We start from the raw sequence: 24845 nt of genomic DNA on the forward strand, positions 1-24845 counted from the left end.
CCTCTTTGCTGCCCCAGGTCGCAGCGGCTGTGTGTGACATCACGCAGCCGCCGTGGCCCGCCCCACAACGGTCCGGCCACGCCTGCATTGGCGGGACCGCGCCCCCTAAACGGCGGCTTAACGCCGCCGTCCATCCCCCTCCCGCCCAGCGACCGCCTCTGCCTCAGAGGCGATTGCTAGGCAACGACGGCTGGCATGGGCTCGCGCCGCAGTTCCGACCCGATCGCTGCGATAAACTGCAGCGAGCGATCGGGTCGGAATGACCCCTAATATGTACTAGGTTGTGGAGACAGAGTGAGCACTACACCAGGGAGTAGGCACAACTGAATATAGGATTTTAATGCTGCTCACTATTCAGTCATCAGTTCAGCTATTCGGGTACAAAAAAAAAAAACAACACAACATAATTTTTATTGTTTTTTCTCACAAAGCAAAAAAATGGAACATGCTACATTTTCTGCACCGTAGTGACTACCAATGAACGTTTCATTCACTGTAGAGGATTGGGCTAATATTAGGAGCCGAGCTAGGAAAAGAAAATCCTACTGTGAACAGTTGCTAGTCTTAATGACACACTAAACAGTAATCGCTTTATACAAGATTAGAAGATGATTACTCGAAGGACAAATAGAGGACAGTCCTACAACATAAATACATTTTTTGAATGTTATATTGTAAGTGAAGTTACAAAACTCTTGACTCCATCCATTTCGCAGTTTTGTTTCCACTGTTTTGTTTGTAATTTGCAGTAACCTCAGTTGAAATAAATAATTACAGTAAATGGTTTAGCATCAATTATTTAATTCAACCTAGGTTCAATCATTCAGAAAACCTGTGGAAAAATAGGATTTTAATACCTACCGGTAAATCCTTTTCTCTTAGTCCGTAGAGGATGCTGGGGATGCTTCAAGAACCATGGGGTATAGACGGGATCCGTAGGAGACATGGGCACACTATAAGACTTTGAATGGGTGTGAGCTGGCTCCTCCCTCTATGCCCCTTATCCAGACTCCAGTTATAGGAACTGTGCCCAGGGAGACGGACATTTCGAGGAAAAGGATTTATTTAATTATTTTAAACTAAGATGAGATACATACCAGCTCACACCACCAACACGCCGTACAACATGACATTCAACAATAACGCATGCAACGGCATGACCAACAGCTGTCACAGATTTGACTGAACTTAACGCAACCTGAGCGTAACTATAACCAAACTGCAGATACAGCCCGCACTGGGACGGGCGCCCAGCATCCTCTACGGGCTAAGAGAAAAGGATTTACCAGTAGGTATTAAAATCCTATTTTCTCAAACGTCCTAGAGGATTCTGGGGATGCTTCAAGAACCATGGGGTTTATACCAAAGCTCTAGAACGGGCGGGAGAGTGCGGATGACTCTGCAGCACCGATTGACCAAACAAGAGGTCCTCCTCAGCCAGGGTATCAAACTTGTAAAACTTCGCAAAGGCGTTTGATCCCGACCAAGTAGCAGCTCGGCAAAGCTGTAATGCCAAGACCCCTCGGGCAGCCGCCCAGGATGAGCCCACCTTTCTGGTAGAATGGGCTTTCACAGATTTCGGTTACGGCAATCCTGCCGTAGAATGAGCCTGCTGAGCCTATGAGCCTGCGTGCAATAGTCTGCTTGGAAGCAGGAGCCCCAATCTTGTTGGGAGCCCACAGGACAAACAGAGCCTCAGTTTTCCTAATCTGAGCCGTTCTGGCGACATAGATTTTCAAAGCTCTGACCAAATCGAGAGACTTTGACTCCACCAAGGCCTCAGTAGCCACTGGCACCACAATAGGCTGGTTTACGTGAAAAGATGAAACCACTTTTGGCAGAAATTGTTGACGAGTTCTCAACTCTGCTCTATCCGCATGGAAAATAAAATAGGGGCTTTTGTGAGACAAAGCCGCCAATTCAGACACTCGCCTTGTGGACGCCAAGGCCAACAACATGACCACTTTCCAAGTAAGGAATTTTAACTCAACCTTTCGCAAAGGTTCAAACCAATGTGACTGCGAAAATTGCAGCACCACATTAAGATCCCACGGTGCCACAGGAGGAACAAATGGAGGTTGGATGTGCAGCACGCCTTTTACGAAGGTCTTCTGGAAGAGAAGCCAATTCTTTCTGAAAAAAAAGATCGACAAGGCCGAAATCTGTACTTTAATAGAGCCTAACTTTAGGCCCGCATCCACACCTGCTTGTAAGAAATGGAGCAAACGTCCCAGGTGATATTCCTCCGTAGGAGCCTTCTTGGATTCACACCAAGACACATATTTTCTCCAAATACGGTGGTAATGCTTTGCCGTTACTTCTTTTCTAGCCTGAAGAAGTGTGGGAATGACTTCACTGGGAATACCCTTTCGGGCTAGGATTTGGCATTCAACCGTCACGCCGTCAAACGCAGCCGCGGTAAGTCCTGATACACGCACGGTCCCTGTTGTAACAGGTCCTCCCGAAGGGATCTTCTATGAGCAACTCCTGAAGATCTGGATACCAAGCCCTTTTTGGCCAATCCGGAATAATGAGGATCGCCTGAACCCTTGTTCTTCTTATAATTTTTATCACCTTTGGAATGAGTGGAAGTGGAGGGAACACATATACCGACGGAAACACCCACGGTGTCACTAGGGCGTCCACCGCTATCGCTTGAGGGTCCCTTGACCTGGAACAATATCTCTGAAGTTTCTTGTTGAGGCGGGATGCCATCATGTCTACTTGAGGAACTCCCCAACGACTTGTCACTTCTGCAAAGACCTCTTGATGAAGACCCCACTCTCCTGGATGGAGATCGTGTCTGCCGAGGAAGTCTGCTTCCCAGTTGTCCACTCCTGGGCGCTGGCCTGTCTTTCCGCCCAGCGAAGAATCTTCGTGGCCTCGACCATCGCCGCTCTGCTCCTTGTTCCGCCTTGGTGGTTTATGTATGCCACTGCTGTCACGTTGTCTGACTGAATCAAGACAGGCAGACCTCGAAGAAGATGTTCTGCTTGCAGTATGCCGTTGTAAATGGCTCTTAATTCCAGAATGTTTATGTGTAGACAAGCTTCCTGGCTCGACCACTTTCCCTGAAAGTTTCTTCCCTGTGTGACTGCTCCCCAGCCTCGGAGGCTTGCATCTGTGGTCACCAGGATCCAATCCTGAATCCCGAACCTACGTCCTTCCAGAAGGTGAGAACTTTGCAGCCACCACAGAAGGGAGATTCTGGTCTGGGAGATAGAATTATTTTCCAGTGCATGTCCAGGTGAGACCCGGACCACTGGTCCAACAGGTTCCACTGAAACACCCCGGCATGGAACCTGCCATACGGAATGGCCTTGTAGGCCGCCACCATCTTCCCCAGCAAACGAGTGCACTGAAGAACTGACACCTTTGCCGGTTTCAGAATGTGTTTTACCATGTTCTGTATTTCCAGAGCCTTTTCCACTGGAAGAAAAACTCTCTGCAATTCTGTATCCAGAATCATACCCAGGAACGAGAGCCGTGTCGTTGGATCCAACTGTGATTTTGGCAAATTTAGGAGCCAACCGTGTTGTTGCAGAATCGTCAGTGAAAGGGCAACATTCTTCAACAATTGCTCCTTGGACCTCGCCTTTATGAGGAGATCGTCCAAGTACAGGATAATTGTGATTCCCTGCTTGCGCAGGAGAACCATCATTTCCACCATTACTTTGGCGAAAATCCTCGGAGCCGTGGTTAGACCAAACGGTAACGTCTGAAATTGGTAATGACAATCCTGCACAGCAAATCTCAGGTAAGCCTGATGTGGAGGATATATGGGGACATGTAAGTAGGCATCTTTTATGTCTACCGACACCATAAAATCCCCCTCTTCCAGACTGGAGATCACTGCTCGGAGAGATTCCATCTTGATTTTGAATTTTTTCAGAAAGAAATTGAGGGATTTTAGCTTCAGAATCGGTCTGACTGAGCCATCCGGCCTCGGGACCACGAACAGGCTCATCTTGAAGCTCTAACTTGGACCCTTGGGTTACTATGTCTACTATCAAAGGATCCAGGTCCAAATGCACCCAGACCTGACTGAAGAGTTGGAGACGTGCCCCCACCGGTGCGGACTCCCGTAGAGGAGCCCCAGCGTCATGCGGTGGATTTGGTAGAAGCCGGAGAGGACTTCTGCTCTTGGGAACTTGCCACAGCCTGTGACCCTTTTCCCCGTCCTCTCCCCCACACAGCAAGAAAGGAGGACCCACGTCCTTTTTTGAATTTATTGGGCCGAAAGGACTGCATCTGATAGTGAGGCAATTTCTTTTGCTGTGCAGGAACAGAAGGTAAAAATTAAGACTTACCCGCGGTAGCCGTAGACACCAGGTCAGTGAGGCCGTCACCAAACAAGACCCTACCGTTAAACGGTAGAGACTCCATCGCCTTCTTAGAGACAGCGTCAGCATTCCATTGATGAATCCACAATGCAGCCCTGAAAGGATCCTGCGGATCGTAAGCAGGAAAATACACTAAAATCCATTTATGTCACTACAGGGTCTTGTCATCAGAGGTAGATACCCTAGACAGGGATAGTGTGCTTTTGACTCTGGGTCATATCAGGGACGCTGCAGCATATTTAAAAGAAGCTGTGAGGGATATTGGCCTTTTAGGATCAAGGGCCAATGCCATGGCAGTCTCAGGGATCCCGTGCAGTGGTATCTTAGCCGCTTCCCACCTCCAGGAGGAAATCAGGTCTATATACTACCATTTCATATAAAGCCAGCTCTGTGAGCTAGCCAAAATACACCTTCTGGGAGCCCATTTTACACTTGCAATTCAGATGCAAATTATGACCACCTGAGTGTAAGCTTCCATGTTAGCACAAGATTCCAGGGTCACTCAACCCGTGTTGAGCCATTTCCACTTACTAAAAAATAAGATTTTACTCACCGGTAAATCTATTTCTCGTAGTCCGTAGTGGATGCTGGGACTCCGTAAGGACCATGGGGAATAGCGGCTCCGCAGGAGACTGGGCACAACTAAAGAAAGCTTTAGGACTACCTGGTGTGCACTGGCTCCTCCCACTATGACCCTCCTCCAGACCTCAGTTAGGATACTGTGCCCGGAAGAGCTGACACAATAAGGAAGGATTTTGAATCCCGGGTAAGACTCATACCAGCCACACCAATCACACCGTATAACTCGTGATACTATACCCAGTTAACAGTATGAAATATAACTGAGCCTCTCAACAGATGGCTCAACAATAACCCTTTAGTTAGGCAATAACTATATACAAGTATTGCAGACAATCCGCACTTGGGATGGGCGACCAGCATCCACTACGGACTACGAGAAATAGATTTACAGGTGAGTAAAATCTTATTTTCTCTGACGTCCTAAGTGGATGCTGGGACTCCGTAAGGACCATGGGGATTATACCAAAGCTCCCAAACGGGCGGGAGAGTGCGGATGACTCTGCAGCACCGAATGAGCAAACTCTAGGTCCTCCTCAGCCAGGGTATCAAACTTGTAGACTCTTGCAAAAATGTTTGAACCCGACCAAGTAACAGCTCGGCAAATTTATAAAGCCGAGACCCCTCGGGCAGCCGCCCAAGAAGAGCCCACTTTCCTCGTGGAATGGGCTTTTACAGATTTAGCGTGCGGCAGTCCAGCCGCAGAATGTGCAAGTTGAATCGTGCTACAGATCCAGCGAGCAATAGTCTGCTTAGAAGCAGGAGCACCCAGCTTGTTGGGTGCATACAGGATAAATAGTGAATCAGTTTTCCTGACTCCAGCCGTCCTGGAAACATATTTTTCAGGGCCCTGACTACGTCCAGTAACTTGGAATCCTCCAAGTCCCAAGTAGCCGCAGGCACCACAATAGGTTGGTTCACATGAAAAACTGATACCACCTTAGGAAGGAATTGGGAACGAGTCCTCAATTCCGCCTTATCCATATAAAAAAATCAGATAAGGGCTTTTGCATGACAAAGCCGCCAATTCTGATACACGCCTGGCTAACGCCAAGGCCAACAGCATGACCACTTTCCACGTGAGGTATTTTAGCTCCACGGATTTAAGTGGCTCAACCCAATGCGACTTCAGGAAATCCAACACCACATTGAGATCCCACGGTGCCACTGGAGGCACAAACGGGGGCTGAATATGCAGCACTCCCTTAACAAAAGTCTGAACTTCAGGCAGTGAAGCCAGTTCTATTTTGGAAGAAAATCGATAGAGCCGAAATCTGGACCTTAATGGAACCCAATTTTAGGCCCATAGTCACCACTGACTGTAGGAAGTGCAGAAATCGACCTAGCTGAAATTCCTCCGTTGGGGCCTTACTGGCCTCACAGCACGCAATATATTTCCGCCATATGCGGTGATAATGGTTTGCGTTCACTTCTTTCCTAGCTTTAATTAGCGTAGGGATAACTTCCTCCGGAATGCCCTTTTCCTTCAGGATCCGGCGTTCAACCGCCATGCTGTCAAACGCAGCCGCGGTACGTCTTGGAACAGACAGGCCCCCTGCTGCAGCAGGTCCTGTCTGAGCGGCAGAGGCCATGGGTCCTCTGAGATCATTTCTTGGAGTTCTGGGTACCAAGCTCTTCTTGGCCAATCCGGAACACTGAGTATAGTTCTTACACCTCACCTTCTTATTATTCTCATTACCCTGGGTATGAGAGGCAGAGAAGGGAACACATACACCGACTGGTACACCCACGGTGTTACCAGAGCATCCACAGCTATCGCCTGAGGGTCCCTTGACCTGGCGCAATATCTTTTTAGCTTTTTGTTGAGGCGGGACGCCATCATGTCTACCTGTGGCCTTTCCCAACGGTGTACAATCATTTGGAAGACTTCTGGATGAAGTCCCCACTCTCCCGGGTGGAGGTCGTGTCTGCTGAGAAAGTCTGCTTCCCAGTTGTCCACTCCGGGAATGAACACTGCTGACAGTGCTAACACATGATTTTCCGCCCATCGGAGAATCCTTGTGGCTTCTGCCATCGCCATCCTGCTTCTTGTGCCGCCCTGTTGGTTTACATGAGCGACCGCCGTGATGTTGTCTGACTGGATCAGCACCGGCCGGTGTTGAAGCAGGGGTCTAGCCTGACTTAGGGCATTGTAAATGGCCCTTAGTTCCAGAAAATTTATGTGTAGGGAAGTCTCCTGACTTTTTCATAGTCCTTGGAAGTTTCTTCCCTGTGTGACTGCCCCCCAGCCTCGAAGGCTGGCATCCGTGGTCACCAGGACCCAGTCCTGTATGCCGAATCTGCGGCCCTCTCGAAGATGAACACTCTGCAGCCACCACAACAGCGACACCCTGGCCCTTGGAGACAGGGTTATCCGCTGATGCATTTGAAGATGCGACCCGGACCACTTGTCCAACAGATCCCACTGGAAGATCCTTGCATGGAACCTGCCGAATGGAATTTCTTCGTAAGAAGCTACCATCTTTCCCAGGGCTCGCGTGCATTGATGCACCGACACTTGTATTTGTATTAGGAGGTCTCTGACTAGAGATGACAACTCCTTGGCCTTCTCCTCCGGGAGAAATCCTTTTTCCTGTTCTGTGTCCAGAACCATACACAGGAACAGTAGACGCGTCGTAGGAACCAGCTGCGACTTTGGAATATTCAGAATCCAGCCGTGCTGTTGTAGCACTTCCCGAGATAGTGCTACTCCGACGAACAACTGCTCCCTGGACCTCGCCTTTATAAGGAGATCGTCCAAGTACGGGATAATTATTTCGGCCATTACCTTGGTAAATACCCTCGGTGCCGGGGACAGACCAACGGCAACGTCTGGAATTGGTAATGACAATCCTGTACCACAATTTTGAGGTACTCCTGGTGAGGAGGGTAAATAGGGACATGCAGGTTTGCATCCTTGATGTCCAGTGATACCATGAAATTCTCCAGGCTTGCAATAATCGCCCTGAGCGATTCCATTTTGAACTTGAACCTTCGTATATAAGTGTTCAAGGATTTCAATTTTAGAATGGGTCTCACCGAACCGTCTGGTTTCGGTACCCCAAACATTTTGGAATAGTAACCCCGGCCTTGTTGAAGGAGGGGTACCTTGATTTCACCTGCTGGAAGTACAGCTTGTGAATTGCCGCCAGTACTACCTCCCTTTCTCCGAGGGCAGCAGGCAAGGCTGATGTGAGGTAACGGCGAGGGGGAGTCGCCTCGAACTCCAGCGTGTATCCCTGTGATACTACTTGCAGAACCTAGGGATCCACCTGTGGGCAAGCCCACTGGTCCCTGAAGTTTCCGAGACGCGCCCCCACCGCACCTGTCTCCACCTGTGGAGCCCCAGCGTCATGCGGTGGACTCAGAGGAAGCGGGGGAAGATTTTTGATCCTGGGAACTGACTGTCTGGTGCAGCTTTTTCCTTCTTCCCTTGTCTCTGTGCAGAAAGGAAGCGCCTTTGACCCGCTTGCTTTTCTGAAGCCCAAAGGACTGTACCTGAAAATACGGTGCTTTCTTAGGCTTTGAGGAAAACCTGAGGTAAATTTTTTTCTTCCCAGCTGTTGCTGTGGATACGAGGTCCCAGAGACCATCCCCAAACAATTCATCACCCTTATAAGGCAGAATCTCCATGTGCCTTTTAAAGTCAGCATCACCTGTCCACTGCCGGGTCTCTAATACCCTCCTGGCAGAATGGACATTGCCTTAATTCTGAATGCCAGCCGGCAAATATCCCTCTGTGCATCCATCATATATAAGACGACGTCTTTAATATGCTCTATGTTAGCAAAATATTATCTCTTTTTTTTTTTGACAAACGTGTGAGCGCCTTATCCACCCTAGGGGATATCTCCCAACGTGACCTATCCTCTGGCGGGAAAGGGTACGCCATCAGTAACTTTTTAGAAATTACCAGTTTCTTATCGGGGGAACCCACGCTTCTTTACACACTTCACTCACTCATCTGATGGGGGAACAAAACACTGGCTGCTTTTTCTCCCCAAACATAAAACCCCTTTTATGTGGTACTTGGGTTCATGTCAGAAATGTGTAACACATTTTTCCTTGCCGAGATCATGCAACGGATGTTCCTAGTGGATTGTGTATATGTCTCAATCTCGTCGACACTGGAGTCAGACTCTGTGTCGACATCTGTGTCTGCCATCTGAGGTAGCGGGCGTTTTTGAGCCCCTGATGGCCTTTGAGACGCCTGGGCAGGCACGGGCTGAGAAACCGGCTGTCCCACAGCTGTTACGTCATCTAGCCTTTTATGTAAGGAGTTGACATTGTCGGTTAATACCTTCCACCTATCCATCCACTCTGATGTCGGCCCCACAGGGGGCGACATCCCATTTATCGGCCTCTGCTCCGCCTCCACGTAACCTTCCTCATCCAACATGTCGACACAGCCGTACCGACACACCGCGCACACACAGGGAATGCTCTGACTGAGGACAGGACCCCACAAAGTCCTTTGGGGAGACAGAGAGAGAGTATGCCAGCACACACCAGAGCGCTATATAATGCAGGGATTAACACTATAACTGAGTGATTTTTCCCCCAATAGCTGCTTGTATACACATATTGCGCCTAAATTTAGAGCCCCCCCTCTCTTTTTAACCCTTTGAGCCTGAAAACTACAGGGGAGAGCCTGGGGAGCTGTCTTCCAGCTGCACTGTGAAGAAAAAATGGCGCCAGTGTGCTGAGGGAGATAGCTCCGCCCCTTTTTCGGCTGACTTTTCTCCCGCTTTTTTCATGGATTCTGGCAGGGGTATTTATCACATATATAGCCTCTGGGACTATATATTGTGATTTTTTGCCAGCCAAGGTATTCATATTGCTGCTCAGGGCGCCGCCCGCCCCGCCCCCCTCCCCCCCCCCCCCCGAACGATCGAGGTCGGGTCCTGTGTTCGATCCCTCTGGAGCTAATGGTGTCCAGTAGCCTAAGAAGCCCAAACTATCTCCAGTCAGGTAGGTTCGCTTCTTCTCCCCTTAGTCCCTCGTAGCAGTGAGTCTGTTGCCAGCAGATCTCACTGAAAATAAAAAACCTAAAATATACTTTCTTTTCTAGGAGCTCAGGAGAGCCCCTAGTGTGCATCCAGCTCAGCCGGGCACAAGATTCTAACTGAGGTCTGGAGGAGGGTCATAGTGGGAGGAGCCAGTGCACACCAGGTAGTCCTAAAGCTTTCTTTAGTTGTGCCCAGTCTCCTGCGGAGCCGCTATTCCCCATGGTCCTTACGGAGTCCCAGCATCCACTTAGGACGTCAGAGAAACCCATGTTGATGCGCGTCCCCGTGCAAAATCAAGGGTAAATTTAGCTAGTGGGAAAGGGGTATCACAAAGCAAGCTGCCGTAATGGCAGACAGAACTGCAATACTTCCAAACAATGTTGCAAGTGTGGTTCTTTCCTTAGAGCTGCAACATGTGCAATAAATTGGTTCATATTCAACGTAAAAATTAACTCAAAATTGAAATACATTTATTTACCAGCAGCAATTATAGGGGAAGGACTCATGCACATAACTGTCAGGAGTTTGTAAAATGTTAAGAGATATAGTATGATTGACTGTCTGTTTTATTTTTTATTTTTTTATTTATTTTTAGCAGATACTAATCCATACTGTCACACATCTGATTGTCCCATAAGGGTTTAGTGGAGGAAATAAATGCATCTCAGAATATTTTAGAGCAGGAAATGGATTCCATTATTTTCTACTTACTTTTATTTGCCACCAGGGCAAAAGTTGCCAGCCCTATCCAGCTTCTGTTCTGGATGCCACCGCGGACAAGCTAATGCAAAGTAGATAGTACATCATGGTTGACAACAGCGGAACAATGGACATACTGTATAATTAACCCTCAGACCTCCTTCATACTTATTTTGACAACACTGGAGCATAATGATACAGCATAAACTGTGATTGGACAGTAATTATTCTCACTAAGAGGTAGATTTAATAAATATTCTAAAAATAAAAAGTGGGGTTGGTGTCCATAGCAACCAGTATAGCTATCATCTATCTAGTACATTCTATATAATGATAGCTAAAATGTGACTGGCAATAGTTCTGCTTTTCAGGTTTAGAAGGTTTAGTAATCTAACCTTAAGTGTCCATGTCCAGCTAATTATAGATTATTCTGATGCTTGGGTGACATAAACAAAGTAGGCTCAAGCTTTCCAAATTTAGGATGCAGATTTAATGAATAGTCAGGAAACCGCTGAAACATACTGACAAGTCTATCAATGCAGGACAATATTGCGTGGCTGCCTGTAACCAATCTAATCTGACATGCAGGTTAAGATAGAAACTAGCAAACATTAAAAGCTGCCAAAAACACATATGTAGTGTTCACTCTAGGCTGTTTTAGCAGGGCGCCGCGCCCTGCCCGTTTTTTAACAGGCAAAACCCGCCCTGCCCCTTTTGCGGCGCCCTGCTAGAACAGCCGCCCGCTCCCTGCCCTCCCGGCGTGTATAGATGCCGTGCGCATGCGCGCGGCATCCATTCACGCATTGGGAGAGGGCTGGGCACGCCCCCAACAGTGACGTCGCCGGCCACAGACGCTCTCTATAGTAGCGTCTGTGGGCCGCACCGCCCCCTAAAATGACGGAGGCGTGGCCACGCCCCCTAATTTGCGTGGCCGCGTCCCCATTTCGGACGCCGCGCGCACATGTGCCCCCGGAGTCCGGCGCCCTGCCCCTTTTCACTCCTAGAGTGAACACTACATATGGGCATATTTATCAATTTTTTTTATACTAAAATAATGTGAAAATGGTGTATTCACATTATTTTAGTATCACCAAAATGTACTAAAGGGCAATTGGAGAATTAGCAAAATTCTCCTCCAAGCCATCAAATTCGCATTCCAGAACACATTTCCCACACTTATTTACTAAAAAAAATAAAGAAGTGTAAAAAATAGGATTTTCATTTACTACCGGTAAATCCTTTTCTTGTAGTCCGTAGAGGATACTGGGGTTCCATTTAGTACCATGGGGTATAGATGGGTCCACTCGGAGCCATGGGCACTTTAAGAATTTGATAGTGTGGACTGGCTCCTCCCTCTATGTCCATCCTACCGGACCCAGTTTAGAAAACGTGCCCGGAGGAAGTTCCTGAAAAGTTTTCTGCATTTATTTTATATGTTTGTTATTTTCAGGCAGGGTTGTTTGGCACCATCCTGCCTTCTTCGTGGGACTGGGGGGGGGGGGGAAAGGTACGGCCCAACCTCCCTAGGGTTAATGGTCCTGTTCCCCGCTGACAGGACACTGAGCTCCTGAGGGAACTATTCGCAAGCCCCACCACGGCGAGCGTACATTCCCGCAGCATGCCACCACCCCTAACAGAGCCAGAAGAAAGAAGAGCGGTGAGTACTAAGCCGGTGTCCCAACTAGCGGGTTGCCGGCCATTATGGTGGCATGAGTGTATGGAGATGCACGGCTTCTAACCGAGGCGGATTGCGTCTCCAGACACAGTACACAGCTGCGTCTCAGTGCACTGTAGACAGTACCCACACTGGCAATAACAGCCTTAAAACGTTTTTTTCTCCGTATTAAGCTACAGATTACCTCAGCCAGTATAAAAAAAGCGGGAAGACCGTGCTCCATTGAAGGGGCGGGGCTTCATTATGAGAGGATCCAGCAGCTCACCAGCACCATTTTCCCTCTGCAGTGGACACAGACGCTGACAGGACAGGGACGCGCAGCTCCTCCAGTGTGACTCCAGATTACTTCAGTGCTACCAGGGGGTCGTAGCAGGGGGGGGAGCGACTATTCGTGTACTAAGGGGGTCATTCCGAGTTGATCGCTCGCTGACGATTTTTGCAGCGATCAGGTGAAAGAACGGCATTTCTGCGCATGCGTATGCCCCGCAATGCGCACACGCGACTTACAGGTACAAAGCCCTTTGTGTTTGTACTCAGGATCTAGTTAAGTTTTCCTTCGCACTGACGGCCGCAAGAAAGATTGACAGGAAGGGGGCGTTACTGGGTGTCAACTGACCGTTTTCAGGGAGTATTTGCAAAAACGCAGGCGTGTCTGAAAAAACGCAGGCGTGGCTGGGCATTCGCTGGGTGGGTGTATGACGTCAAATCCGGACACGAATAGGCTGAAGTGATCGCAAGCGCTGAGTAGGTTCAGAGCTACTCCGAAACTGCACAAACAGTTTTTGCAGAGCTCGGCTGCACAAGCGTTCACACTTCTGCTAAGCTAAAATACACTCCCCAGTGGGCGGCGGCATAGCATTTGCACGGCTGCCAAAACTAGCTAGCGATCAACTCGGAATGACCCCCTAAGTCCCCTATCAGGGTACTTAGTCTGCGACCCGGCTAAGCTTGGCATTAGCGATAAGGGCGCAGTGGGGGCTGGCTCCAAATTACTCTGTGTCTCCCTGAAGGGCTCTTTATGGGTTAATTGTGCTTAACCTTTTCCTGCGTGTGTGTGCTGTCACATTTACATTATGTCAGGCAAAGAGTGTGTTTCTTGTACAGCGGAGTGTTCCTCTTCACCAGGGGGCTCACTACTGGGTACTCAGGGCAGTGTACCTTCCCAGAATAGCGGGGCTGAACCGTAATGGCTTAATTCCATTAAGGGAATGATCTCAAATATTTCTACAAAGCTATCCTGCAATGAGAAAGAGACACAATACTTAAGAGAGACTGTGGATGAGTTGATGAATAGAGACTCAGTCCCCAAAACAGCTCTCAATCCCCTCCCATTTGTCTGCAAAAACGATCTCTGGCCCATATCCTGCAGTCTGACTCTGACGAGTCAGACATGGAGGCGGGTGAGGTGGACTGGATGGGGGTGATGCTACTCTGTCACAGGGAATAGAATCTCTTATAGAGGCTATGAGAGATGTTCTGCAAATTCCTGATAAGGTGTCAAAGGAGTGTGAGGAATCTTATTTTAATGTAAAAAAGAAGTCCTCAGTCACTTTTTCTGCGTCAAAGGAATTGAATACCCTGTTTGAAGAACCGTGGGTTAATCCTGATAAGAAGTTTCAAATCCCTAAAAGGTTGCTCTCATCTTTTCCTTTTCCTCTGGAGGATAGGAAAAAATGGTAAAATCCACCGATAGTGGACGCATCAGTCTCTAGGCTGCCATGTAAAATTGTATTGCCTGTCCCTGGTGCAGCCTCCCTAAAAGATATGGCTCATCGTAAAATTGAGACTACACTCAAATCATTGTACACAGCTGCTGGAGTGGCCCAAAGACCCACTATCGCATGTGCGTGGATCACAAAAGCCATTGCTAAATGGTCAGGTAACCTAATTGAGGGGTTAGATTCCTTGTCTAGGGGGGATGTTGTTTTACTCCTGCAGCATATGCAGGACTCTGCAAACGTTATGGTGGAAGCCATAAAAGAGATTGGTTTGCTTAATGTATGCACTACCCCTATGGCAGTGTCAGCACGCAGGGGCTTGTGGCTACGCAAGTGGACTGCTGCTGCAGACTCCAGGAAAGGCCTACCATTCACAGGAGAGGCCTTGTTTGGAGACAAACTAGACAAATGGATCTCCAAAGCAACTGCGGGTAAGTCTACGTATCTTCCTTCCGCAGCTAGGAAAGCTTATGCAGCTTCAAATTTACAGTCTTTTTCGGGCAGCCAAGTTTAAGGGAAAATACAGCGGTGCTTCTACAGCCTCCAGAGGCGCAAGAGGTAAACCACACAAACCAGCAACTACAGGTGTTCAGGAAAAGAGCTCACGCTCTGCTTCCTCAAAGCCTTCAGCATGGCGGTGGATGCGTACCTTCACATTCCGATCTGGCCGCCTCACCAGGCTTATCTACGGTTTGCACTATAGGACTGTCACTACCAGTTCCAGACCTTGCTATTTGGTCTTTCCATGGCACCGAGGGTATTCACCAAAGTGATGGCAGAGGTGATATTTATACTCCGCAAGCAGTGAGTGAACATAATTCCGTACCTGGACGATCTTCTGATAAAGGCGCCATCCAGGGAGAGGTTGCTGGACAGCATTGGCCTCTCAACCAAACTTCTCCAGGATCACAGGTGGATTCTGAACCTTCCAAAATCTCACCTAGCGCCAACACGGAGGCTCCCATTCCTGGGAATGATACTGGACACGGAGTCGCAGAAAGTGTTCCTTCCATTGGAAAAGGCATTGGTAATCCAGTCGATGGTTCGGGATGTCCTGAAGCCATCCTGGATATCGGTGCATCTATGAATTCGCCTTCTGGGGAAAATGGTGGCCTCTTACGAGGTGCTTCAATACAGAAGGTTTCACGCAAGACCCTTACAGCTCGATCAGTTGGACAAATGGTCCGGATCGCATCTTCACTTGCACCAGAGGATTTGTCTGTCAACAAAAGCCAGGATCTCCCTTCTGTGGTGGCTACAGACATCACACCTCGTCATGCGTCGGAGGTTCGGAATTTAGGACTGGATCCTTTTAACCACGGATGCAAGACTCTGAGGTTGGGGAGCAGTCACCCAGGGGGTGCAGTTTCAAGGAAGATGGTCAAGTCAGGAAGTTGTCCTTGCAATCAACATTCTGGAACTAAGGGCCATATACAACACCCTTCTGCAGGCCTCTTATCTTCTTCAGGATCGGGCCATTTAAGTCCAGTCGGACAATGTGACAGCAGGGACGTACATAAACAGACAGAGCGGAACAAAAAGCAGAGCACCAATGTCAGAGGTGTCAAGAATTCTCCTCTGGGCAGAAAAAAAAAATGCTGAGGCATTGTCAGCAGTCTTCATTCTGAGAGTAGACAACTGGGAAGCAGTATTCCTCAGCAGATACGACCTGCATCCGGGAGAGTGGCGCCTTCACCCGGAAGTGTTCAGGTGCTTCACACGTCGGTGGGGATATCCACAAATCGCCATGATGGCCTCTCGTCTCAACAAGAAGCTCAAGCGGTATTGTTCCAGGTCGAGAGACCCACAAGCAGTAGCGGTAGACGCTCTGACGACTCCATGGGTCTATCAGATGGTGTACGTGTTTCCTCCACTTCCCCCGATCCCAAGAATTCTCAAAAAAATAAAAAGGGAAAAGGTTCGAGCAATACTCATTACCAGGCCAAGAAGGGCCAGGTACGCGGATCTTCTGGAGATGCTCCTCGAGGATCCGTGGCCTCTACCTCTTTACGAGGATCTTCTGCAACAGGGCCCGTTCGTCTATCAGGACTTACCGAAGCTACGTTTGACGGCATGGAAGTTGAACGGCTGATTCTAGCCAGAAGAGGGATCCGTAAGAAAGTTATCCCGACTATGATCCAAGCCAGGAAGGGGGTAACATCTAAACATTACCACCGTATTTGGAAGAAATAAGTCTCTTGGTGTGAGAGCAGAATTTATTCTGCGGTGGAAGTTCACCTGGTACGTTTCCTGCTTTTTCTGCAGGCAGGTGTGGATGTGGGCTTATGTCTGGGCTCCATAAAAGTCCAGATTTCGGCCTTGTCCATTTTCTTTCAAAAACAATTGGCGTTTCTCCCTGAGGTCCTGACATTTTTGAAAGGTGCGCATCCAACCTCTCTTTGTGCCTCACCTTGGGATCTCAATTTGGTGCTGCAGTTCCTCCAATCGGACTGGTTTGAACCAGGTGGTGGACATAAAAATATCTTACGTGGAAGACAGTCACACTGTTGGTCTTGGCTTCTGCAAGATGTGTGTCGGAGTTGGGGACTTTGTCTCACAAGAGCCCCTATTTTATTTTCCATGAGGATAGAGCTGAACTCAGAACTTGTCAGCAATTTCTTCCAAAAGTGGTGTCTGCATTTCACATCAACCAACCTATTGTGGTTCCGGTTATCACCGACACTTCCACTACTTCAAAGTCTTTGGATGTTGTGAGGGCTTTGAAGGTATATGTAAACGCTTTGGGAGCTTTGGTACATCCCCATGGTACTAAATGGAACCCCAGTATCCTCTAGGATGTAAGAGAAAATAGGATTTTAATTACCTACTGGCAAATCCTTATCTCGTAGTCCGTAGAGGATACTGGGCGCCCGCCCAATGCTTCGTTCTTCCTGCACTGTTACTTGGTTAAGTATTGTTGGTTCAGCTGTTGCTGTTTAAAGTTGGGTTAGAATAGTTTTCCTCTGTTTGTGTGTGCTGGTTCGGAATCTCACCACTATCTTTATCTACCCTTCTCTCAAAGTATGTCCGTCTCCTTGGGCACAGTTTCCTAGACCGAGTCTGGAAGGAGGGGCATAGAGGGAGAAGCTAGTCCACACTATCACAGTGCCGGGTCCACTAGGAGCCACTGGCACTTTAAGAGTTTAAGAGTGTGGGGTGGCTCCTCCCTCAATGCACCTCCTAACAGACTAAGTCTAGAAACTGTGCCCGAAGAGACGGACAACTTCGAGAGAAGGATTTTACACAGATAGTGGTGAGATTCACACCAGCTCACACATAAAAGGCAAACCAAGCTAACTAGCTTGAAACATCAGCAACGGCTGAACAATATTACTTAACCAAGTAACAAAACAGTACTAAACCAAGAACCAAGCAGTACTGAACAAAGTAACCACTGCAGGATCACGAAGCGCTGGGCAGGCGCCCAGCATCCTCTACGGACTACAAGAAAAGGATTTACTGGTAGGTAATTAAAATCCTATTTTCTCTTACGTAGTAGAGGATGCTGGGGTCCACAATAGTACCATGGGGATGTACCAAAGCTCCAAGAACGGGAGGGAAAGCGTGGAGGCTCCTGCAGAACTGATTGACCAAATTTTAGGTCCTCAGCGGCCAAAGTATTGAACTTGTAGAACTTTGCAAACGTGTTCGATCGAGACCAAGTAGACGCTCGTCAAAGCTGTAAAGCCGAGACACCCCGGGTAGCCACCCAGGAAGAACCGGGGGTGACTTAACAGACGTAGGACACGGCAATCCTGCCATAGAATACGCATGCTGGATAGTGAACCTGATCCAGCGAGAGATCGTCTGCTTAGAAGCAGGTCACCCAAGTTTCTTGGGATCATACAGGACAAGCAGAGTCCGATTTTCTGTGACGAGCAGTCCTCTTCACAAAGATTTTCAGAGACCTTACAACCTCCAAGGACTTTGATGAAATTGAGGAGTCAGTAGCCACTGGCACCACAATAGGTTTGTTGATATGACATGCCGACACAACCTTCGGAAGGAACTGCTGATGTGTCCGGAGCTCAGCTCTATCTTCATGGAAGATCAAGTAGGGGCTCTTACAAAACAGAGCCCCCAATTCCGACACACATCTAGCAGAAGGTATAAAGAGAGGCTGGATGTGCAGAACCCCCTTCAAAAAAGTCTGAACCTCAGGGAGGGAAGCCAACTGTTTCTGGAAGAAAATGGATAGGGCCGAAATCTGGACCTTTACGGATCCCAATCTCAAGCCCATATCCACACCTGTTTGCAGGAAGAGGAGAAACCGTCCCAGTTGAAACTCCACCATAGGAAACTTCTTGGACTCACACCAAGACACATTTTTTTCCAAATACGATGGTAATGTTTAGACGTTACCCCTTTCCTAGCCTGTATCAGGGTAGGAATAACCTTGTTCGGAATGCCCTTCCGAGCTAATATCTGGCGTTCAACCTCCATGCCGTCAATCGTAGCCGTGGTAAGTCTTGATAAGCGAACGGCCCCTGCTGCAGCAGGCCCTCCCGAAGAGGAAGAGGCCTCGGCTCTTCTAGCAGTAGATCCGCGTACCAAGCCCTTTTTGGCCAGTCCGGAGCAATGAGGATTGCCTGAACTCTTGTTCTCCTTATGAGTTTTAGAACTCTTGGAATGAGTGGAAGTAGAGGAAACACGTACACCGACTGGAACACCCACGGAGTCACTAGGGCGTCCACCGCCACGGCTTGTGGGTCCCTCGACCTGGAACAATACCGACGAAGCTTCTGTTGAGACGAGAGGCCATCATGTCTACTTGAGATACACCCAAAAGATCTGTTACCTCTGTGAACCCCTCCGGATGGAGTCCCCTCAGAGACTCCATTTTGAACTTGAACTTCCTCAGAAAGGGGTTTAGCGATTTTAAGTTCAAAATGGGCCTGACAGAACCATCTGGTTTCGGTACCACGAAAAGGTTCGAATAGTAACCCTTGTTTTGCAAATGGGGTGGAACTGGTCACAATGACCTGTGACTCCACCAACTTTTGGATGGCTTTCTGTAGGACAGCCCTGTCTGCCAGCAGAGCTGGCAAGCCTGATTTGAAGAACCGGTGAGGTGGGAGATCTTGAAACTCCAGCCTGTACCCCTGGGACACAATATCCTGCACGACACCCAGACGTGGCTGAAATGCCCGAGTATCGCCACCACCGGCCCTACCTCCAGGCCGCGTGGTCCACCGTCATGCTGAGGACTTAGGCATACCTGAAGCAGGCTTCTGTTCCTGGGAACCCTCAGCAGCAGGTTTCTTGGCTTTTGGCCGACCTCCCCTAAAGAAGGTGTAAGACAGCTTGGCCTTTCTTGCTTTAGCAGCCCGAAAGGACTGTGATGCAGGTGAAGTAAAAGGTTTCTTCGTAGCAGGTGCAGCTGGGGGAAGAAAAGGTGACTTACCCGCGGTAGCCATGGAAATCCACGCATCCAAAGCTTCCCCAAAGAGAGCCTGACCTGTGTAGGGTTTGGTCTCCACACCTCTCCTGGATTCCGCGTCGGCAGACCACTGGCGCAGCCAAAGTCCTCTGCGAGCTGAGACAGACATGGAAGATATCCCTGCAGCCATCGAACCCAGGTCTTTCATGGATTCCACCATAAATGCTGCAGAATCCTGAATGTTACGTAAAAACAATTCAACATCACTTTTATCCATTGTATCCCAATCCTCAAGTAACGTGCTTGACCACTTTACTATAGCTTTGGAAATCCATGCACAGGCAATAGTAGGATGTAGTATCGCCCCTGAAGCCGTGTATATGGATTTGAGCGTAGCGTCAATTTTGCGATCAGCTGGTTCTTTTAACTCGGTAGATCCTGGGACAGGTAAAGCCATCTTTTTTGAGAGTCTGGATACAGATGTGTCAATCACCTCCCCGCACAGCCCCGTGTCAGAGTCGGTATCAGTGCCATCATGCATAATTTGGGCCAGAGCACGTTTTTGGGAGTGTACGTCAGGGAGCCCTGAGGTAACAGAACCGGACTAAACTGCCATAGAGTTCTGTAAAACCTGAGTTGCAGACTCATTTTGTGCAACTCTAGAAGAAATCTTAGAAATCATGCTTTTAAGAGAGGCTAACCACTCAGGCTCCCTTGCTGGGACCTGTGCTAACACAGTGCAATCCTGATTACATGGAATGGGATCATCCTGAGAGGACATATCATCTGCAGCATATGACACAGAGTCCCTGGACATAGCTCAATGGAGACTACAAACACTCCACACACACACACACACACACACACACACACACACACACACACACGGAAGGGCAGACATAGTTTTTCCCCAAGAATGCCAAGAGAGAAACAGAGATTGGAGCCAACCCACACACAGCGCTTTTTGGATAGAGAACAGCCACTAACCAGCACTGACTGTGCACCTGAATAGGTTACACAGTCTGTACACAGCCCCCCCCCCCCCTCCCTTCTACAACCCATTGGCACCGTAGAAGATAGCTGGAGTTGATGAGGAAGGACAGCTCTCCCTTTCAGCGTCTCTGCAGGCAGGGAAAATGGCGCTGAACGCTGCTGGGTCCGCTCTGAGGAGAAGCTCCGTCCCCTTTCATGGCGCTGCTTCCCGCTCTTTGTTTGAATTATACTGGCCTGAGGTATGTGCTGGCAGTGATCCGGGGTATCTGACAGGCTTGCCGACCAGTGTAGGGTGTAGTCACTGGCTCAGGGTGCCCCTCACCAAGTACCGCTGAGCCCCGGAGCTCAGTTAGTACTGCGCTCCCTACCCTGTTGCCGCCATCTTCACACCGGCTCCCCGCTTGTTAGGGGGGCCGGTGACTAACTTGCCACAAGTCTTCTGGCTCTGTAAGGGGGTGGCGGCATGCTGCCGGGGTGAGTGATCCCCTGTGGCGGCGATCGATCAATCCCCTCAGGAGCTCAGTGTCCTGTCAGCAGAGATAGTGGCTCAGACCCCTTAGGGCGGACACTACTCCCCCCCTTAGTCCCACGAAGCAGGGAGGATGTTGCCAGCAGCCTCCCTGTGCCTAAACTCTATTTAAAATAATAAAACTAGAGAGAGAAACTCCTACGGAGCTCCCCTAGCTGTGACCGGCTCCTCCGGGCACATTTTCTAAACTGAGTCTGGTAGGAGGGGCATAGAAGGAGGAGCCAGCCCACACTCTCAAACTCTTAAAGTGCCAGTGGCTCCTAGTGGACCCGTCTATAACCCCACGGTACTAATGTGGATCCCAGCATCCTCTAGGACGTAAGAGAAACAAAGGGTAATCTTATCAGAATACACACAGCCAAAGACTGTGATATACTACCAGTCACTAATGAATCTTGTTTATTTTGGTTGCTTGGCAACAAGATCTGAGCCATCCAAACTGTAAAGGCCAAATGGGACACAATCGTCTATATTCTTTATACAGGGACATGTAAAACTTGTCAAAAATGTAATATGCATAAAAGGGCCTGATTCTGTGCCATATGGCTATGGCAGCCTACTTACTAGCTTATGGAAGAAACCTTCCATGTACAAATGTGTCCTCATACACTACTGCTGCAGTTGCGCCAAACATCCCTTCTCGGAACTTCAGGTACCATGTGACTTTGCTTGTACAGAGCATCTTTTTCGCAATGCAAAGTGACAAAACGGCTTCATGAGACTGCACTGATTGATTATATATGTGACACTTATACATGTGTGGGCGGATGAGTCTGAATTTGTATATAAAGTGCTACAATGCAGCGGTCGTGGCTCTTTTTCATGGCAAGTTCCATTGTGCTTCATATAGAGATAAAGGGGCGTAGCCAATTAAAATTGAGACATTTTCCGCAGATAAAAACAGCCCGATATCGTGATTTTTGACCGATGGTCATTATCACAGTATCCAACTGGAGGATACTGCAGCTCCGGCGGCCACTTATCGCAGATTATGCTTCGGATGCCTCAGTATAATCACTGATAAATGCCAGCAGTGGGGGGAGGAACGCACTGCATCGGGAATAATTCTATTGCCCCTGGAAAACCTACTGGCAGTGGTAAATTACAGCTGCTAATAGGATACACCCTTAAGACTCAGTCTCGTATACAAATGTTGCATATAAACGTAATGGGTAGGGTACGAAATACTAGCAGTTAGGATCCCGACCGTCAGAAGACCAACAGCAGGATGAATCCCGACACATCCTGGTAAGTATTTTTACTGTACCTATAATCTTAGCCCTAACTTCTTACTAGAGCCTGATCCTAATCCCACCCCCTGTACTTACCTTGTGTCGGGATTCTAACCATTGGGATTCCGACTGCTGATCTTTTGACCGCATCCCAAATTAATCAGTCCAGTCTCATGAAAAGGTTTTGTCGCATCTAATTGCGACCATGAAATACATTTTGGGGGGGGGGGGGGGGGGGGGGAACTTAAAAAGGAAGTTACACCACTCGCTAAAGGCATCTTGTGGCTAGACTTATGAGGACACATCTGCATGCTGAACAACCGTGCGTATGCATGCAAAATGCCGTCCTGCCCACTGTTTTTCCATCTGCAGTGACAGCCATTATCATTACTATCCAGACATTCACCCACTCCATGCTGAAGCAGTAATTCCATCTACACCCGCACGCTGCTACTACTACTACTACATATATTTATATAGCACTCTTTCTCCAACAGCAGTCGAGGACTCTAGGGCTAGGATTAGGGGTAGGGTAAAAATACTTACCAGGATGTGTCGGGATTCCGACCATTGGGATCTCGCTGTCGGTCTTCTGACTGTTGGGATTCCGACTGCCAAGATTTCAGACCCAAACTCTACTAAGTTGGCTTACAGTTCTGTGACACCCCTCAGTAGATTAAACCGTTCCACGCGTCCGCATGATTGCTGTTCAGAAGGGACCATTTCACAGACCGTGTGGTCTGATCAACCTGTCCAACATGAGTCTGTGTGCATATGCCTGATCCGGCAAATGCGCAGTCACAGATTTCTTGAAAGTTCAGTGTTAACACTGCCAATTATTTCACGATCAGTGATGTCTATAGCTTACTTTACCTGCAAACTCGCACAGAATGTCCAGGAGACAACTTCCCCCCAACACGCCCACTTTTAAAAACAAAGTGGGTGAAGTTGGGCAATGGGCATAGCCTGTCGCACCACTGGTGATATTTCTGATCCGAACCTCAATGCTGGTATACACTATGCTGCTGATTACTGTGGTAAATCTTGCATTTTTCACCTTATTAAAAACCATGGGCCTGTTTATGTAAGTAAAGCAAAAACAAGCAAATGGACAAAACCATGTTGCACTGCAGGTGGGGGAGATTTAACGTGAAGAGAGATTTAGATTTGGGTGGGTTATATTGTTTCTGTGTGATATAAATTGTGTGTCTGTCTTAAGTGGGGTACACACGGAGAGATTAGTGTTTAAAATCTAAGCAATCTGACTAGATTGCTTAGATTTTAAGTACGGATCTGCCGTGTGTATGCCCCCCAGCGATAGCGCATCACTATCGCCGGTGCTAGATTGAGCCTGCATGCAGGCTCAATCTATCGGGTCGCTCACTTCACCACTGTGTTAAGTCAGCGGCCCCCCGTCCGTCCGTCCCCTCGCTCAGCACATCGCACTGTGCTGAGCGGGGGGAGAGATGTGTGCTGAGCGGTCTGTGTTAAGATCGCTCAGCACACATCTCCCCCGTCAGTACCCCCCTTTACAGGCATTTTATCTCAAGGTGTATGCCCAACTTTAGTATCAATGCAAGGGAGCAGCCTGATTATCTGGTGTCTGGACTGTGAATATCTGCTCAGAATTAAATAGCAGATGGAAGGACGAATCTTCCCTAAAAACCACAGACTTTGAAACACAATTTGTATCTGCTAAAAATCGGACTAAAATAAACAGTGAAGTACATTATAAGATTTGTGGTCTGATATAATCAAATTTGCCCCCAAAAGATAAGAAAGCATTTAGCATATAATAAAACACAGTGGCGGAACTAGAGAGTGGTGGGCCCAGGTGCAACAATATGCTTTGGCCCCCCCACCCTCCACCACCATTACTAGCACCCCACACCCGACACAAACCCACAGAAGAAAAACAACAGACTGTTAATGCCTTGCTGCATTGTTTACTTAATTCTTATATAGCGCAGCAAATTCCGTTGTGTTTTAGAATTGGAAACAGTGATAAAACAAAAAGCTGGGTAATAACATACAGCAATAGAGGTAGGAGGGCCCTGCTTGCAAGGTTACTAAAAAAAAAAAAAAAAAAAATTATAATTATATATATATATATATATATATATATATATATATATATATATATATATATATATATATATATATATATATATACATACATACATACATACATACATACATACAGTGTATACAAGACTGATACACTGTCTTGATACTTGTCCTGACGTCGGAGCTTTGTGCTCCGAAACGATCGTAGACAATTAATACATGATTTGACCTGCTGCTGTCTCTGAGTGCCGTTCATTTATTGGATTTCTACATTTTGATTGTTCTGGCACCTGAGCAAGTTGATTCTTTGGAGGAGTGCCAGCTGCTGCTGTACCTGTATATATATGTGTGTCCCACATCAAACAAGCAGCGGCACTCGGAGACTTTGTTATAGTGAAAAATAAAGTGTAGGTTTATTCCATGTCACAGCAAGGCCAACGTTTCGGGGCTCGTCTGCCCCTTTGTCAAAGGGAGTACAGAGACTGAAGGGTGAGTGCCGGTCCAAAGGACAATATAAATATATATATATATATATATATATATATATATATATATATATATATATATATATATATATATATATATATATATATTTATTTATTTATTATAAGAATTTACTTA

The 24845-nt window shown here is 47.9% G+C and overlaps 1 protein-coding gene across 7 annotated transcripts in view; it reads right to left on the reverse strand.

The window, feature by feature from the left end:
• MAK (male germ cell associated kinase) overlaps nucleotides 1-24845 on the reverse strand; it is a 175670-nt gene that overhangs the window by 120610 nt on the left and 30215 nt on the right. For 2 of the 7 annotated variants that reach the window (XM_063923144.1, XM_063923143.1), the window contains one exon: nucleotides 10643-10712. The exons of the other annotated variants lie outside the window; for them this stretch is intronic. The gene's annotated coding sequence lies outside the window, so the exon portion shown is untranslated. The remainder of the gene's footprint in view (nucleotides 1-10642; nucleotides 10713-24845) is intronic. 7 annotated transcript variants of the gene reach the window in all.

Source organism: Pseudophryne corroboree, chromosome 5 (genome assembly GCF_028390025.1).
Source record: "Pseudophryne corroboree isolate aPseCor3 chromosome 5, aPseCor3.hap2, whole genome shotgun sequence".
In the NCBI taxonomy this organism is placed as follows: Eukaryota; Metazoa; Chordata; class Amphibia; order Anura; family Myobatrachidae; genus Pseudophryne; species Pseudophryne corroboree.